Raw genomic sequence first — 16,431 nt, 5'->3', positions numbered from 1 at the left:
CAGCAAAAACTGCCTGGATCAGCAAATAGCAAAAACCCAAATGAACATCGGTAACTTTACTGCTTTACCACGAGATGAAACAGCTGCAGGACGCAAAGGGTCTGAAAGGGTCGTTGCACTGTTTATTTTGGTAAGGTAGGTAGGCTACGCGATATGTTTGTATTGAGATGGATTCAGATATTCTACTTTGATGAAACATTGTGTTGCTTATGAAATTTGTGTTCATTTACGGATTAGCATAATGTAATATAGTTACTAAGTCTACACAACCGAAAGTGTGCTTTAACTAATTCTGATGTAAACCAGTTGTTTATGTTGGTTATTTTGGTAATGTTTCTCACTTTGTACTGGAAAGTTTTCTCACTGGTGAATGAGACATGAGATGTGACTGTCTGATCTGTGCGTGTTCATGTGTTTTGAAAGAGGCGTGACTTTGAATGACGATTTGAATGGAGGGTGGGATCGTGATTTCATTGCTAGGCTGCTACCATTAGCATTTTTCAAAATGTGATACCCTACCTTTAAATGTGTTTGTTATGCAATGCTGATTGTCTTATGTTGTCAACTAGTCCACCCTTAAGCTTAAACTGGTTTTAGCAAGTTTAAGATGGTCCTGCCAGCCTGGCAAAGCTGGTAGGTCAGCTGGTCTTCCAGTCTGACCAGCTATCTCCAGCTTGACCAGCTTAACTCTTTTCCCACCAGCGTTTTTAAAAAAGTTGCCAGCCAGCATTTTTTATGATTTTCACAAATATTTAATGCCTTCCAGAAAATGTTCTTCTTTAAATATATAAACATATATCAAATGAAAGAACAGACCCTCTGCTTTAAAAAAAAGTTTAATCCTACCTTCATTTGTCCTCTTTTTATCACCTCAAAATGGGTAGGTTTCTTAAAAAATACCAAATTGTGAGATAATTCAATTTTTGTAAAGAACTTTTGATAATATCAGATTCACAGCTATCCTCAAAACACAGACGGATTTTAAACTGTTTGCCCTAAAGGAATACTTCTGGGTTGTATAAATTGGGTAAGAGCGCCATCTGCTGGATAAAAAACTCGTCATTGGCAGGGAAGTTTTTTTTCTTAATTGACTAAATTGAGCAAAACACATCTAGACCAGCTTGCTACACCTGCTAAAACCAGCTTATGCTATGCTTATACTATGGTTTTGCAGCACAACCATGGTTATTTTGTGGTAACCATGGTTTAACTATAGGAACCATGTTTTCTGTTGGTTTTAACTGTCGTAAAACCATGGTTAATTTTTGTAAGGGAAACTAATAAACCCATTATTAAGAAAATGTTACAATTTATAGGCTGTGTGCGAAAGCTTAAGGTACATTCAAATTATAAGCGACTTTGTCGCTGTGTGTTGCTTGTTTCTTTCAATGAGGTTGTTAGGGGGCGTGTTTAAATCTGGTCGTCATAAACAAATGACTAACGTTCACTCCAGTAACTGACCAGAGACAGCTGACGTGAACTCCACTGCTTCATTCTCATTGGTGGCCCCCCTGAAATTCACTCATCACTTGCATATAGTTATAGTATAATATTAATAATAATGTCTCGCTAGAAATGCAATCAAAAGGTGTGTAAAGTGAAAATATAACTTTATATACACTAAATTTGTGCTTCAGCCGCTTTTGTGGACGCCATTTTTATTTTTCCGAACTCGACTCAGCTCGACCAATCACGTTCCCATGCACACCCTCGCATAGAATTGTGGAACAGGACAATGAAGGTATCTCAGGAGACGGGGCTGTTTCTCAATTCCAAAAACGCAAAGAACGGACTTGCATTCTCGTTGAGATCGGTATTGCTAGGCGACCTTGGAAGAATGAACTCAGAAGGTCGCGAGTACACAGAACGCACTTGTAAGAATTGATATGTGTCCGATCATCCTGTTGGTCACCTGACTTCCGCCATTGTTTTGTCGCAATGACTTCTGGGGCCTAACGCGATTTCAGCGTGCAAGTCTTCACTCAATGGCTGTTTTTCAACATGCGTTCTTCAGCGATCTTGCGTTCTTGCTCTACGTCATCATTAACTGTCGAGGTTCAATTCCAATTCTCAAGAACACAAGTACAGAGGACGCATGAAAATACACAGATGTAATCTTGATATCGAGGATGCATCGAGTGCAGACTTGCGCTCTGAAATCTGGGGAGGTCAGGTGACCAACAGGAAGATTGCACACATCTCAATTCTCACAAATGCGTTCTGTGTTCTCACGACCTTCTGAGTTCATTCTTCCAAGGTCGCCTGGCAAGACCAATCTCCATGAGAACGCAAGTCCGTTATTTGCGTTCTTGGAATTGAGAAACAGCCGATGCATCCTCGATATCAAGAACACATCCGGGTATTTTCATGCGTATTCTGTGCTTGCGTTCTTGAGAATTGGAATTGAATTTTGACGGTTAATGATGACGTAGAGCGAGAACACAAGGACGCAAGATCGCTGAAGAACGCATATTGAGAAACAACAAGTAAAACAAAGACACTGGATTCGGACGTGCCTTGATGCCTTCCTGCCTTGGAATATTGGCTGTTTCTCAATATGCGTTCTTCAGCGATCTGGCGTCCTTGTGTTCTCGCTCTACGTCATCATTAACCATCAAAGTTCAATTCCAATTCTCAAGAACACAAGCACAGTAAGGTGACCAGACGTCCCCGTTTTACAAAACGTCCAAAACAACCAGCAAATACACTGAAAAACCCGATCAACATGTAGCGTTTGTAGTACCAGACCATAGCAATCATGTAATGATTATTTTTACCAGCAGAGGGGACCGCAAGCTACTGATTACTTGCGCATGCCACCGATTTAGCGATGAAGAATTTACTACAATACACGAGAAAGCGTCATTATCATTAATCAAGTTATCATAAGATATGAAAACAGTTAAAGTTTTCGGGGCTTAAGTTACTAACTACTCATGTTAAATTAAAGTAATAAACCAATGAAGTTAACTGATCACAGTATGGCACTAAGCATTTGTTTTGTGTAGGCTAAATGTGTTTACATTTTGCATTATTCTTTCTGTTCTTCACGTTTACAATGCTATGAAATCAGCTGAAATAGTACCTTAGAAGTCATTTTTGATGAGGTATATCTCTTGTGGGAAAAAAAATTGATTTAGGCTACAGGAATTGTTAAATTAATTGAATTAGAAACACTGCCAAAAATGACTCTCTTATTACTTAATAGTATTTTTCTCTTGTTTTCATATTCATATGAAAAAAAATCTTAAATCAAGATGCATTTTCTTGATGGGCAAAATGACCTAAGAAAATATGTAAAAAACACTTAATTTAAAAGAAAAAAGCTAGCATTTTAGAGATTTCAGAGTAATTGAAATTCAGATGCAGACATAATTTCACAATTTCGTTTTTGACCTGCAAATAAAAGCAGAAAAGGGTGTGTGTCATAACACCTTTCATTGTGGTTTTATTGTCAATTACATATTTATTACATAGTTATTTTTAAAGAGCATTTTTAGTCTTTCTCTTTAAAATGTATATTTTTAATTGGAATATAAGTTTAGTTTTGCCCTCAAATACATTTCGTTTAATTACATAAAACACTCGTATACACTGCATTAAACCGCTGTAAAAAGGATAAACATACATTTACATCGCAATGTAAAATACAGACATCATTCAATCGACAGACTCGCTGATTTTTTATTTTTTTTATTCTGCATTCACATACAATTACAATAAGGCAAACATATATTGTACATTAACATTCTCAACAAACAAAGCACATAATTTAAAATAAATAACTAAAAGACATATAAAAAATAAAATACTAAAAAAATAAGAATAAAAATAAAAGCTCAGACATCAGGGTCTTCTAAAAGTTTAAAGTCCTTCAACCGGTTAAGTAATCTAATTCAACTTTTCCAGTTTTACTCTTTTTAAAGATTTGCAGTAAATCCAAAATTCTTTTTGAAAAACAGAAAAAAAGGCTTCATTTTTTTATATTTACATTTATAAATGTAAAAAATTCCCATTATAAACAAATTGTTCACTAGAAATTGAATTTGATTATCTTTTATTAGTGTACCAAAAATAATATCATTTTTAGAAAATGGAGATATGGGAGCAATTGTTCCATTAAGCCACTCATACATATCAGTCCAAAAAACACTACTATGTGAACAAATATAAAACAAATGTACTGTTGTTTCAATCTCAGAATCACAGAAAGTACAATTATTGTGATCAATATTAAATCTATATCTCAGCAATTGACAGACTCGCTGATTCCATTTCAGCCAGATTCAAACATATGTGATTTGGCGCGCATTGGCATGCGTGATGACGCAGGCACAGCGTGGGGTTTCCCAGGCTCGAGAACAGGGTCACCGCACCCATCTTCCGTTTGACGGGCGGCCGGAGCTCTCGATCATCATCAGCAGCGCGTCTCGTTACAACAGTAGTAGTAGATTTGACTAAAGCAGCTGTCTCTTGATTTGCATCGACGGTTGTGCAGCGGTCGTGGGTTTAGGGAGTGCCGCTTATCTAACGGACCGTCCGCCGGCCCTTAACGGCAGCTGTGGATCTCCGCTCGCTGTTTACAGTCAATGAGAGGAACACAACAAACTGCGGCGACTGAACACAGATCCGTGCTTATCTGCTGTGTTAAAAATTGCTGGCCTTTTCTTACCCTTGTCTCTGCGTAAACACACATGTGCAGTGTAACTTACATTTACTAAATATAAGCTGTTTCTGAAGCCGACTAGGCCACAAAACTGGTTTAGTGTGTTAACTTCCTCAAATCACGGTCATGTGCCGGAGATGGGCTGTTCGCGATGAGCTGTTATTAGTAGACAATTTGTGTTGTTGTTAATAACGACTAACGCAAATTGATGTTTATAAACGAGTGTAATAAGCGGTCGCTTAATGTGTGATTCACTAAATGCTGCCGTTTCATTAACAAGAACTATAGTTGTGCATTATTTAATGCACAGTGAATATAGAGGATATTATAATATTAGCTCAATTCATAAAGAACACGCGCTGTTTGTGTATTTATATGTCATAGATCGTAATAACAATAAACGCGATGTGTGATTTTGCGGCGGTATTTTTTGCGGTCGCCGATGAAACGTTAAATCGCTTCGCCTGCAACGACGGTCTTTCGCACACACGAAGTGCTTATTTCTAGATTGTTTGTTTGTGTCTGTTTAATGGACTTACACACAAGTCTGTGCTCGAATTAACCTTGTTATCTCAAACCTGAGTTAAAGAGGTGTGTGTGTGTGTGTGTATGTATGTGTGTGTGTATGTGTGTCTGATTTAAGCGATGTGAACAAGGAAGAGCAACCGGACAGATCCGCCTCGTGCTGTTTATCACTGTGTCGACGGAAAATGATTGTTATAATCGAGTAATGTCAATGTTTGTAAAGCGATTTTACTGCCCTCAAGCTCATGGTAGTCGCGTTGGTGTGTGTGTGTGTGTGTGTGTGTGTGTGTGTGAGTGTGAGTGTATTCACGGCCTACAGTCGCTACTGCAGCCAACAAGATGGCGACTGATGAAGACACAGCCCTGCATCAACACATCTGATACAGTTAAACCTCTAAAAATACATCTGATATAGACTTTAACCTGAGAAAAAACATTTGATTCTTACTCCTGTGGTGCTCTCAGGTGTCATCTCATGTGAATATTTTAGAGGTTGTCCATCTGAAGACCTCTGAAGATCACACAGTGAAAATGAGTACAGTAAATCTCAGCAGAGTCTGACTAAAAAGCAACCGAAAACTCGTTTATATTAAAGATGGCAAGCTAACTCTTTATAGTTACTACCTTTAAAGTGTCATGTGTGTTTAGTCACCCCGTGTCATGTCCATGAGGAATAGTTAACTTATTTTCTTTAGTTTTGCCGGTCTATAGGGAGTATATCAGATGTGGCGTGTGATGTTCCTGTAGCTAACGTTACATTGTTATAATGTGTTGATCTGTATGCTGCAGACGCACACATCTCTAGCAGAAACATCCATAAACTGTTCAGATTATTATATACTTTTCACAATTGAATCAAGTGAAATCAATGAATTTATGTAATGCACATAGCAGTGTAATCTTGAATTTCTCTAGTTTTTATGTATGAGTGAGCATTTATTCAGTAGATGTGAACATGATTTTAGTAATACTTGTTGTGCTTTTATCTGAATGAGTTTTTTCTGATCTTTTTATCCCTCCTCAAAACAGGATTATGTTCTTTCCATCTGTAGATGGCAGCTGTCAGGATTATGGGTTTGGTCAGTGATATAGCTGATTTGATTTCTGATGTTTTTTCCAGATGTCCCATCAGTTAACATGGCTTTACAACACAAACCTTTGATATTGTGCTGTTTTATTGCCATTCTCACTTTGGTATTTGATTCAAAGGGTGTCTTTTAGTGACAGCTGATTCTGAACAAAAATTTTCTCTGTGTGTTTGCATTTTTAATAAGGTTAAATATTTATTAGACTAATACCGCATTTATTTACTGTATTTGAAGTATTACACTAGTTACACTACATATAAAATGCTGTGTAGATTAGGGTTGCTGCGGTGACAGAATTTTCCCACCGGTATCACTGGGTGGGAGGGGCTTATAAATGCGCATGCAGATGTGCGCATTTTACTTTCACTTTTGATTTACGTAAATGTTTAAATGCAGCGATTGCGTAAGCTGCGTTAAATGGCGTATGAATTTGCGTGTAATAGCTGGTTTAATTAAGTAGAGCCCGACCGATATGAGTTTTTTCGGGCCGATGCCGATACAGATATTAGGGAGTAAAAAAAGACCGATAACGATATATCGGCCGATATTCTTTATGTGTACATTATAGTTCAGTATATACTACAGTATATTATACTAAAGTACTGTACATAGAATACACTATATACTTTAACATAATATACTATGAATAAATACAATGCAATGCAATGATCACTCACAAATGTGGTGATCCAACACTTATATTGATGTGACAAAGATATGTACTATAGGCAAGAAGTTAACAATAAACTTTATTATCCAAAATTAGTTGGATATCAGTGCACTAAACAGTAAACTTGACTTATTATAAATAACTTTAAAACACAAAGAGAACAAAATACATAAAACTTGCATCATTTGCAGTTTTGACGAGAATAACGTTATAAAGAGAAACTTATGAAGTCATTGATTAATATTAGCTTTACAGTAAGTTGTGTACTTCACAAATTAGTTAGCCACTCACAGTTACGAAGACAATGCTTGACGGAGCACATACTAATGTACGCTATGCTTAATGTACAACGTTTTTATAACACAAACCCAGGGTTCTGTGCAAACTTTAGACTTTTATAAAACTAAAGCGTCTTCGCTCCGCCTCTTTTATTTAGCAAGGGTGTAGAGTTGCGCGAGCTTATTGAATCAATTGCTCTGAAATGAACGTGATAACTAACAACACAAGCAGCAGTAATCTCATATAGTGTTATATAAGTGCACGGCTGCGCGTAGTTTAAACGTGTCATTTCTCCGTCTCGCGTCATTTCTCCCGCTTGCGTTTTAACTCGCAAGTCGACAAAGAGACGGATTAAAAACACCAAATGTAAGCGGGAATGCGTCTCTCTTGTCCATTTATAATCCAATCGACCAAAGCGCGTCTTAATACCAGGTGTAAAAATGTAGTGAAGAAGACACTGCGTGACTGCAGCCACCTGAACTGAGAGACTGACTGACTGAAGTGAAGGGGGTGGGGGATTGGCTGGTGTCACTACAGTGAGTGATCTGGGTCGCCATTAGCAACCAGTATGGCGCACTCTGCTGGACAAACAAGTACTTACATCTTTCAAATGCATTTAATGTGTTCTGTAACAAACGTTCATATCGGCGCATATCTGCGGCTTATACGCCGATACAGATATATCTGCGACATGCTCATATCGGCCGATAAAATCGGCAAAACGATAAATCGGTCGGGCTCTATAATTAAGTGCTTGAGTCAAGTGCGCAGGTAATTCTGACAGAACCCCCCAGTCCCAAGCAGAGCAACCGGCTACTTCTCCATTAAGGGCTGCTTGACTGATGGGTTTATTATTTTTCTTGATAAAAAAAACACAACAACAAAACGATCTTGCTTATATAAAACATTATATATGTATATTATAACAAAAACGAGTAAGCACGTGGCTTCTGCCATCGTCTGGTCAGTCAGCTCGCCTCGCACACTGACAGGAATAAATGAAATCTGACACCTGCTGCTGATGTGACGCGTTCAGCTCCGCTGAATTTAGGCAGCAGACACATTCAGTTGTTAGGCATAAAAAAAAAAGTTTGGTTCCGGTTGGTTGTCAGTTTAGGTCATGGGTCGGTAGGGAATTTATTTTATTTTTTTTTATTTTTTTTACAGTGGCAGCAAGGGATAGGTAGGAAATTGTTAAATATTTAAATTGAATAGCGGATATATTTGAGGTGACTTTGGCCATATTGCGTGTTTGTCTCACGCAGCGCAGAACCACGGATCTCCACGGATTATCTCTTTTTAATTGTGTGTGTGTGTGTGTGTGTGTGTGTGTGTGTGTGTGTGTGTGTGTGTGTGTGTGTGAGAGAGAGAGAGAGAGAGAGAGAGAGAGAGAGAGAACAGTAAATGCAGCTGAACGAATACACTGCGTGTTTTAAAGTAAAAAAATAAATAAATAACGAAACGCAATATGTGGAGGCCGGTGTTGAATCTGTCTGTATGATATGAAAAATATTTTACGTGAGCCTGTGGCTAAAGTATAAAAGTGGAACTCTTTGTAGTAGGCTTGGGCGGTATCCAAATTTTGATACCATCAAACCGCCTCCCTATTTTACCCCGGTATACGGTATTACCGTGAATAATTATAAAATTATGACGTAAGGCTTAGACAACGTCACCATAATGTTGGCTTGTGCCTAAACCCTTCAGAAACTGAATACCAAACACTAATACTGAAACAATGACAAAATAACATGCACAACAATATTAACAACTTTTATTAGCAACAACTAGCAGTTTATAAAAAAGTTAAATACAAAGGTCAAACAGAAAACCAGTTGTCGGTTAAAAAGTGATCTCTAGGCTATTATAGACAGTGGAGACGCTACTACAGTTAGCCATCTCATTCCAATTTCCAGGATCTTTTTGTGTGAAATGAACAAATCCCTTACACTCAATTTTTCATAACCTGTTTGTACTTATAAACCAATAAAAACATTTGGCGCAAGGTCACGGCGTTTGGGTTCTGGCGCGAGGTCACGGCGTTTGGTTTCGTGCACTCACATTGCATCAAGCAAAAATTTAATCAAAGCAACAGTCTCAGCCTTGAAGAAAATTGCTGAACATTTAAACCTATTTTCTGCATATTTTAATGAAATAAAGAAAGTCCTCCTTCTGTTAACTTATATTTCTGCATATTCCAGCATATAAAATAAAAATATTTTTTGTAAAATCCAGCAATAAAATAATTAAAACGAAAGTCTTTCCTGGTTGTATTCCAAATTATTAACATTTACGTCTTTTAACAGTAAAGTGCAGATTAAGTTTTGTTTTTGTAAATCATTAGACATTTTTACCACGTAATTAGGTTTTGCTTTGTAGAAAGCCTTTCTTTTAAGTGAATTTCGTTTTGTATAAATTGTGTCTTAATTTTAATAAATGTTTCATCAACCATTTGCATGTATTTAATAAATAAAAAGCAAATAGACAATATAATAACCGTGACATGGAGGCGCCGACACGGCGCGTTCGCTTGCATTGCATTGTTAACTAGAACGGACGGACCTCATCATAAATGAATGAAACTCATACATTAGCATTAAATATCTTTGCTGCATTCTTTCTAAAACAGACAAGGGCTTTTTCGCGGCTCGCATCAGCAAATCATTGCATCGTCCATGTTGCACTTAACAGAAGTTGACACTTGTCTTTTTGAAAAATAAAAAAGTAATAATAATTATACAAAAGAGTAGTTCTAGTCGTTATTAGAAGGCACAGAGTGAGTTAGACCTGCCTTGGTTGGTGGTGCGTCTTTTACGCATTCTGAAGGTGCCTGTTTAATTCATTGGTTTTATTGTGTTGCAGTCTATTAGCAACATTCCGCATAAGAGGTGCTTAGATTTAGAAATACATTACATCTTCATTTCAGTGCTAACTGATAAGGTGATGATGATCATCATCTTTCTTTATTATTTTTAGCACTACCTCAAACTTATAAGCGGCGTCTCTTCAGAGCTGTCATTTTCTAATAAGCCGCGGCAATGTTTCAAATGAGCTTCTATTGCTAGACAAACGCCTTTATTTTCCACGCGATCACCTTGTACCCAAACCATTTCGAAACTAATGAGTCATTTGTCCTCCGATTACATACAAGCAGCATACAAGCTCCTCTGCGACGCGTTTGCAGGAATCCAACCCTATCATGTTTCGCATGAGCCGGAGGCAGAGCAGCAGAGAGATGCGACAGAGTTGCGAAATTGCAGGCGCAGCTCGAAATGGCTGTTATTTCAAACAGCGTTACATATTTTAAACTAATCGGTTGGCTCGGTGGTCGGTGAAGAAAATTTTTAGTTTTCGCCACGCCTAATTTAATATTTAATCCTTGTCTGCTATATAAGTGCATTGTTGTTTTTTTTAATGCCGGTATGGCGGTATAGAAACTGATACCTTTGCTATTTTTATATCCCGCGGTATACCATATTACCGAATTACCGCCCAAGCCTACTTTGTAGCATAATCAGGGCTTGACATTAACTTTTTTGCTCACCAGCCAAAGTGGCTAGTTGTTTTTCAAAGGTACTAGCCAAAGTTAAATTGTATATGATTAAATTTGACTTTGGCATCCTAAAATTACTTTAATTCGAGCAAATTTACTTGCTAAATTAGATGCAGACTGAATTTCAAATGCAGTCTGACTACCCGAATTAAGACAACATTTAGCTGGTATATAGCTGGTATATCAGTATAGATCATATAAGATGCATGAAAAACATGCTATTAAGTAAGGCATAAATAGATTAACTTTGAATGAATATATTAAAAGTAGAACAGGGGTGTAGAAGAAACACTAATTCTAAACTGAAAAGATAAACACAAAACCCATCGATAACCACTTTAAATATTTATTAACAACAGCAGTAAATACTGTCAAGATATGTACATTAATTTATGTCATGCAGATGTATTTTATAAGCTAAATGGTTTCTGATAAAAGTGATTTAAGACTTTTAATGACAAATGTCGGGAGGGCATTATTGTTACATTAAAATGATGCGCGAACCTCTCGATGGCGGGTTTCTTTTGATTTCGTGTGCATTCAGATATGCGCTGAATTTCTCTTCGCTCTTGCCCTGAGAGTTTGCACGCAATTTATATCTAATCATCAATCACTTCCATGCAATTTATTTATCATTCCCGAAATGTGTAAGCGCTCAGACAGCTTCCACTAGTGAAATCGCAAAAACATCAGCTCACGCGCTCTCTCTTGAAGGTCACGCTTTGGTCCGCAACGCCCCGCTGAACGCGTGCGCGTCTCTCAACAGATCTCTGTGCGTTGCTCTGGGTGCAGAATGCCCATGGAAGTTGTAGTTTCCCAGTGTCGCATTGCGTATTGTTTATCATTTCGCATAACTTTTAAGAAAACAGACCCGCCTTACGGCCGAAATCTTACCCGCGTTTGGCGGTGTTAATGTCAAGCCCTGGTCATAATACCATAAATTCAAATATTATAATTCACTTACTGCCAGCAAAAATGAGCCTTGGTTTGTTTGTGCTCTCTGGAAGAGAAAAGCCCACTTGCATATCGTTGTTCAGCTCGTCTTTTTTTTGTCTGTAATTTACAACTTTCGGTGGGGCAAAAGATCACGTTGCTGTGCACGAAACAGCATCTCGAATGCACACCAAAAATTACCACTTTACCAGTGCTTTTGTAAGTGGCGACAACGATCTGTGAACTTTTGTGTTAACGACTGTGTAGCTGCTTTGTTTGTTGCTGGAGGACGCGTGCTTTACAAAAACGGTGCTGTACTAAAAGGTAAATTATAGTTCGCCTCAAAAAAAATTTTATTTGTGTATTTATTTAATGTGTATTATTTCTTCCCCAAGCTCATAAAATAAATTTGGGTCGCACATAAATTGGCAGGGTCGGTCGGAAACCGGAACCAAACAAATTTTTTTTTTAGGCCTTAGTGTTTGCTCTCTCTAACTAAACAAAATTATTTAATTACAAGAAAATATCAAAACGACGGTAAAAGACGGTGTTGCGGTGGGCCAGTGTTCTAACCGATAAGAAGCTGAAGCACCGGTAATCACCGTTTCACCGACCATCGCGACAAGCCTAGTGTAGATTATTCGGTCTAATGTTGTTACTAACAAGATCCGATTCACATTGAATCAAACGGTACCAAATTTTGGTACCTGATTATGCATCTGGGCGCCGTGTGAGAGTAAGCTACAAAAGTTAGGTAGAGAAGGAGAGAGAGACCCTGTGATGTGATGTCACCCCTGCAACTTGTTCAGATACAACAAACAGGGCAACGTGCTGCATTGTCACAAAAGTTTATCATTTTCACATGCTTTTATGCCTTGGCAATTTTAATAGACAGCACGCAAATGCTAACTGAGGTCATGCTTTCATGATTCACACAAAATTATCTAAAAATTATTATCATTGTAAACACTGTCTGTTAAACTCTGAAGTGAATATAAGCATTTAAGAAATAAAACGGTATATTGGATCAATTTACATCTTAATGTGCATTAACACAGCCAACAGTTAAAGTGTGATACAAACAAAGTCGTGGTTAGGAGGCAACCAATAAGAAGGCAAAAAAGGATTCCAGTTGCATTCGAGCGTCCACTACTAGGGCTGTGACGGTGGCAGTTTTTTACCACCGCGGTGGCAATGATTAAATTCACTGCGTTGTTTATAGATTTATTTTGTATGTGTGTGCCTGTGTGGTGGGGGGGCTTGCGCGTATGCGCACGTGCACATTGATGCATACACGTCTTATACATAATGCATACATATATTTTGAAATATAAAAATCTAAATGATGATCAGATATACAGTTCTTAACAAACGTGCGTCTTTATAGGCACCAAATTCTTTCTCCGCCGGTGCGCTCGTCACAGCGTCAAGCAATGCTTATGTTACTTAGCAACGAAAGACGCTCTGAAGCGCCCACGTGCTTTGAAGAGGAGGGAAGCGGCGCGGTCACGTGAAGCAACTGTGCGTATGAGCCCCGGAGCACACAGGAGATCAGCGCATTTCTGCGTGTTTATTGTAGCACTTCCACTCATGAATCAACAAGTGAGAAACCTTTTTGGTTTTATAATGTTTCCAGTCGCGCTGAAAACGCGTTCTCATGGTGTACTGGTAGCGCAGATTGATACTTTTTCGTGACCAAGAGAGAACAGACGTTTCTCAATCTGAAGGCTGCAGCCTCCGGAGGTCGCTGCTGTATACGTCATCAAGCCTGGTTTATTATTTTCAGACATTTGCAAGTCATAAGCATTTTACAACAATGTATGATTAACAAAGAATAATAGTCAACTTTATAATTGTTAAAGTCTTGATGACGTATGCAGCTTGCAAATTCGACCTCCGGCGGCTACAGTCTTTGGATTGAGAAACGGCCAATATCTTTCCTCATTGTTCCGCCCCCAAGCCAGCAGGTCATCACTGATATATCAGTTGCCTTCCCTTGCAAATTAGCGCATTAACTCGGCGTCTGCTGGCTGTTTGCGTTAACACAAACCTGAAGACATCTCACTGGGCGAGATTGTACTTTATATTTTTCATCATTTGTGAGGTGCACACCACCGTGGGGCGCACTTCCCGACCGCTGGTTGACTCCACCACCGAGGTGGTAATTACAACCGTCCCAGCCCTATCCACTACGTTGTTGGCAGGGCAGCTTTCGCTTTAGTTTTTTGACTCTCTTAGGGTCTCTCCGCTGTCATTTAAACGCGAGCGGGAGTAAGGATGAGTTTATATGGATGCAAACTAATATTATGTTGGAGTCCACTGCTTTTGTTGTAAGTAAACATGCTGCACAGTGTTTTGTATATGTTAGAGTTTTTCTGAATTTTCAGAGCAATTGATGAAATAGGATCGCGCAACTTTCACACGCTTACAAAATGAAACTGTGGAGATCAGCCGCTTTCGTTTTAAAATAGCGCTGTTCACCGTGTGTTAGTGCCAGGTGTCGGAAAAGACGTAAAACATTGTGTTCAGTACCTCAGATTAGATAAATGGGCGGAGAGAAGGCGGTCGCATGTGGCTGTTGGAACACATTCAACCACATGTGCGTTTACACTACAAAAGCAATCCGATCAAAAGGGGTTTCAACTACCTCTGAAAGTGGTCGAAAGTGGATGAGCTCAAAACGTTTTGAACACTATTTACACCTGGCATTAACGTCGTCCACTTGTGAGCCGATCGATGAAAATGCATGTTAATGCCAAGTGTAAACAGCCTCTCTGTGTTTATACGTACAGTTAAAGTAGGGCTGTTTACATCTGGTATTAAGATGCGTTTTGGTTGATTGGATCACAAGTGGGCGAGAGAGACACTAAGTTTATGCCTTAGTGTTGGGCGATATGCCCCATAGTGAGATCATTTTATTGTCAGCCTGTGAGATAGCCGATACACAATAGTATCAGGGGCAGGTCAATAGTTCACTTATTTATTTTTAAATTTTTTACTCATTAATGACAAGTCTCTGGATTGTTGGACAAAAAACAGAAGCTGAAGGGCAGCTGGCAACACTGTCACTACTGCAACCTTCTTAAACATGATTGTATAAATTCGAGCGTGTCATTGATGCTCAGGTGCTCTGAAATTTGTTACGTGCTGCCAGGAAGCGAGAACTACACACTCACGAAAACTTAAAGTTTGTACACGTATTTAAGAACCGCAGTTCTAAAACAAGTGATTCTAAGCCATTGAAACACAAATAACAGTGCTAAGTGTGCGCGCTGTTTCAGAGGATAGGCGCAAGCCGCACATCCGCTGCTCATTAAGCTTTTGAGCATTTTTGTCGCTTTATTGGTCTTAAATATACACATTCGTCAAAATTCATGTCTTTGCAAGTATCCTCATGTTCACAATCATTTAGGTCTTAAAGGTATAGCGGAAGATTTTTCGAATTATTTAAAAGAACCGCCCCTCCACATTTTTTAAAAAATGCACACGCGCCACACTCTACCTCCTCCCGAGAGGGAACGCCTGTTAAATGCATGCACGAGACAGAGAGAGAGCATGCAGGAGCATAGTTGCTGTCGGCATGTTTACCGTGTCTGTGCGGTTTGTGACTTGTGCCAGGGCTAGCAACGCTAATCATAGCTTACATCAACTTTTACTAGCAGTGATTTTTAATGGATTTCTCCAAATAGCATGACAAAATGTACCTTTCCAGTAGAAACTTCGCATGGGAAGCCCAACCTGTCCTATTAGCTCACGCCAGCGGCCAGTGTGTGAAATAGTCTTCCATAAACACTCTGGTCTTGTTTATTTCTTCATATTCCTTTCTCATCTTGTCATACAATTCGTAGACACTTTTTCTCTTGCGACCCTCAGACATTTTGAAAAAAAAACACAGTGAGAACGCGAGCTTCAATGAATGGTTGAAACCGTAGCACAACACACATATACACGTGAAAGTGCGCATGTGCAGGAAGCGAACCTAGGGACGAGCACGTACGACGGTTATACGTCAACATATCATCAAAATGATTGACATCTGGGATGACCAATAATATAGGTGATCCACCCGGAGAACGAAAATCTTCCGCTATACCTTTAAGAGAATGTAAACGGCTGAAAAAGAAAACCGTTGTATAACAGTATATTGGATCCTGCGCATTTTACCAGTTCATACCGAATACCGTTTTTATTTCGTTATGATATTTATTTTAAATATACCCCCATACCGGTGTATGTCGCTTAAAAAGCGTGCAGAATGCAGTGTGGGAGGACACTGTTTGAATGGGGTCCCTTTACACTGTTGCACTGTGGTGAGTGTACAGCCTTGTGTGCTGTTACTTAAGCCGCAGACTGCCACAATTTTTTAAGACAGTGCAAGCATTTTTTACGCATATGCGACCTGCAAATTTGGAATGTCGTCTTTAATGATATTTCACATCGAAAAACGAGTAGATCGCGATTCCACCCTTGTGCAGATTCATTCAAGTGCAATTGCTTCGAAGAAGAAATTAGTTCCGATTTGCAGAGTTAGCTATAGCTTAAGCTATAGCTGGCATACCTGTAACTAGGTTTTGTTTAAGAAAATGGTATTGTATCAGTACGTGGGTTCAAGTACTTGCCGATACTGGTATCAGAATCGGATGAGCCCCACATCCTACCCTCCCCTATTGTTATCACTGGGTTTGTTACACGCTGATTAACCAGTGGGGAAATTCTG

At 38.8% G+C, this 16,431-nt stretch overlaps 1 protein-coding gene across 1 annotated transcript in view; it reads left to right on the top strand.

Moving 5' to 3' along the window:
- The first annotated feature begins 4,337 nt into the window (after positions 1–4,337).
- The window catches only part of gnb1a (guanine nucleotide binding protein (G protein), beta polypeptide 1a), a 36,727-nt gene continuing 24,633 nt past the window's right edge, over positions 4,338–16,431 (top strand). Inside the window, exon 1 of the mRNA XM_073867467.1 lies at positions 4,338–4,635. The gene's annotated coding sequence lies outside the window, so the exon portion shown is untranslated. The remainder of the gene's footprint in view (positions 4,636–16,431) is intronic.

Source organism: Misgurnus anguillicaudatus, chromosome 5, assembly GCF_027580225.2.
Source record: "Misgurnus anguillicaudatus chromosome 5, ASM2758022v2, whole genome shotgun sequence".
In the NCBI taxonomy this organism is placed as follows: domain Eukaryota; kingdom Metazoa; phylum Chordata; class Actinopteri; order Cypriniformes; family Cobitidae; genus Misgurnus; species Misgurnus anguillicaudatus.
The sequence above is the reverse complement of the archived record's forward strand: the minus strand, read 5'-3'. Positions and strand labels throughout refer to the sequence as shown.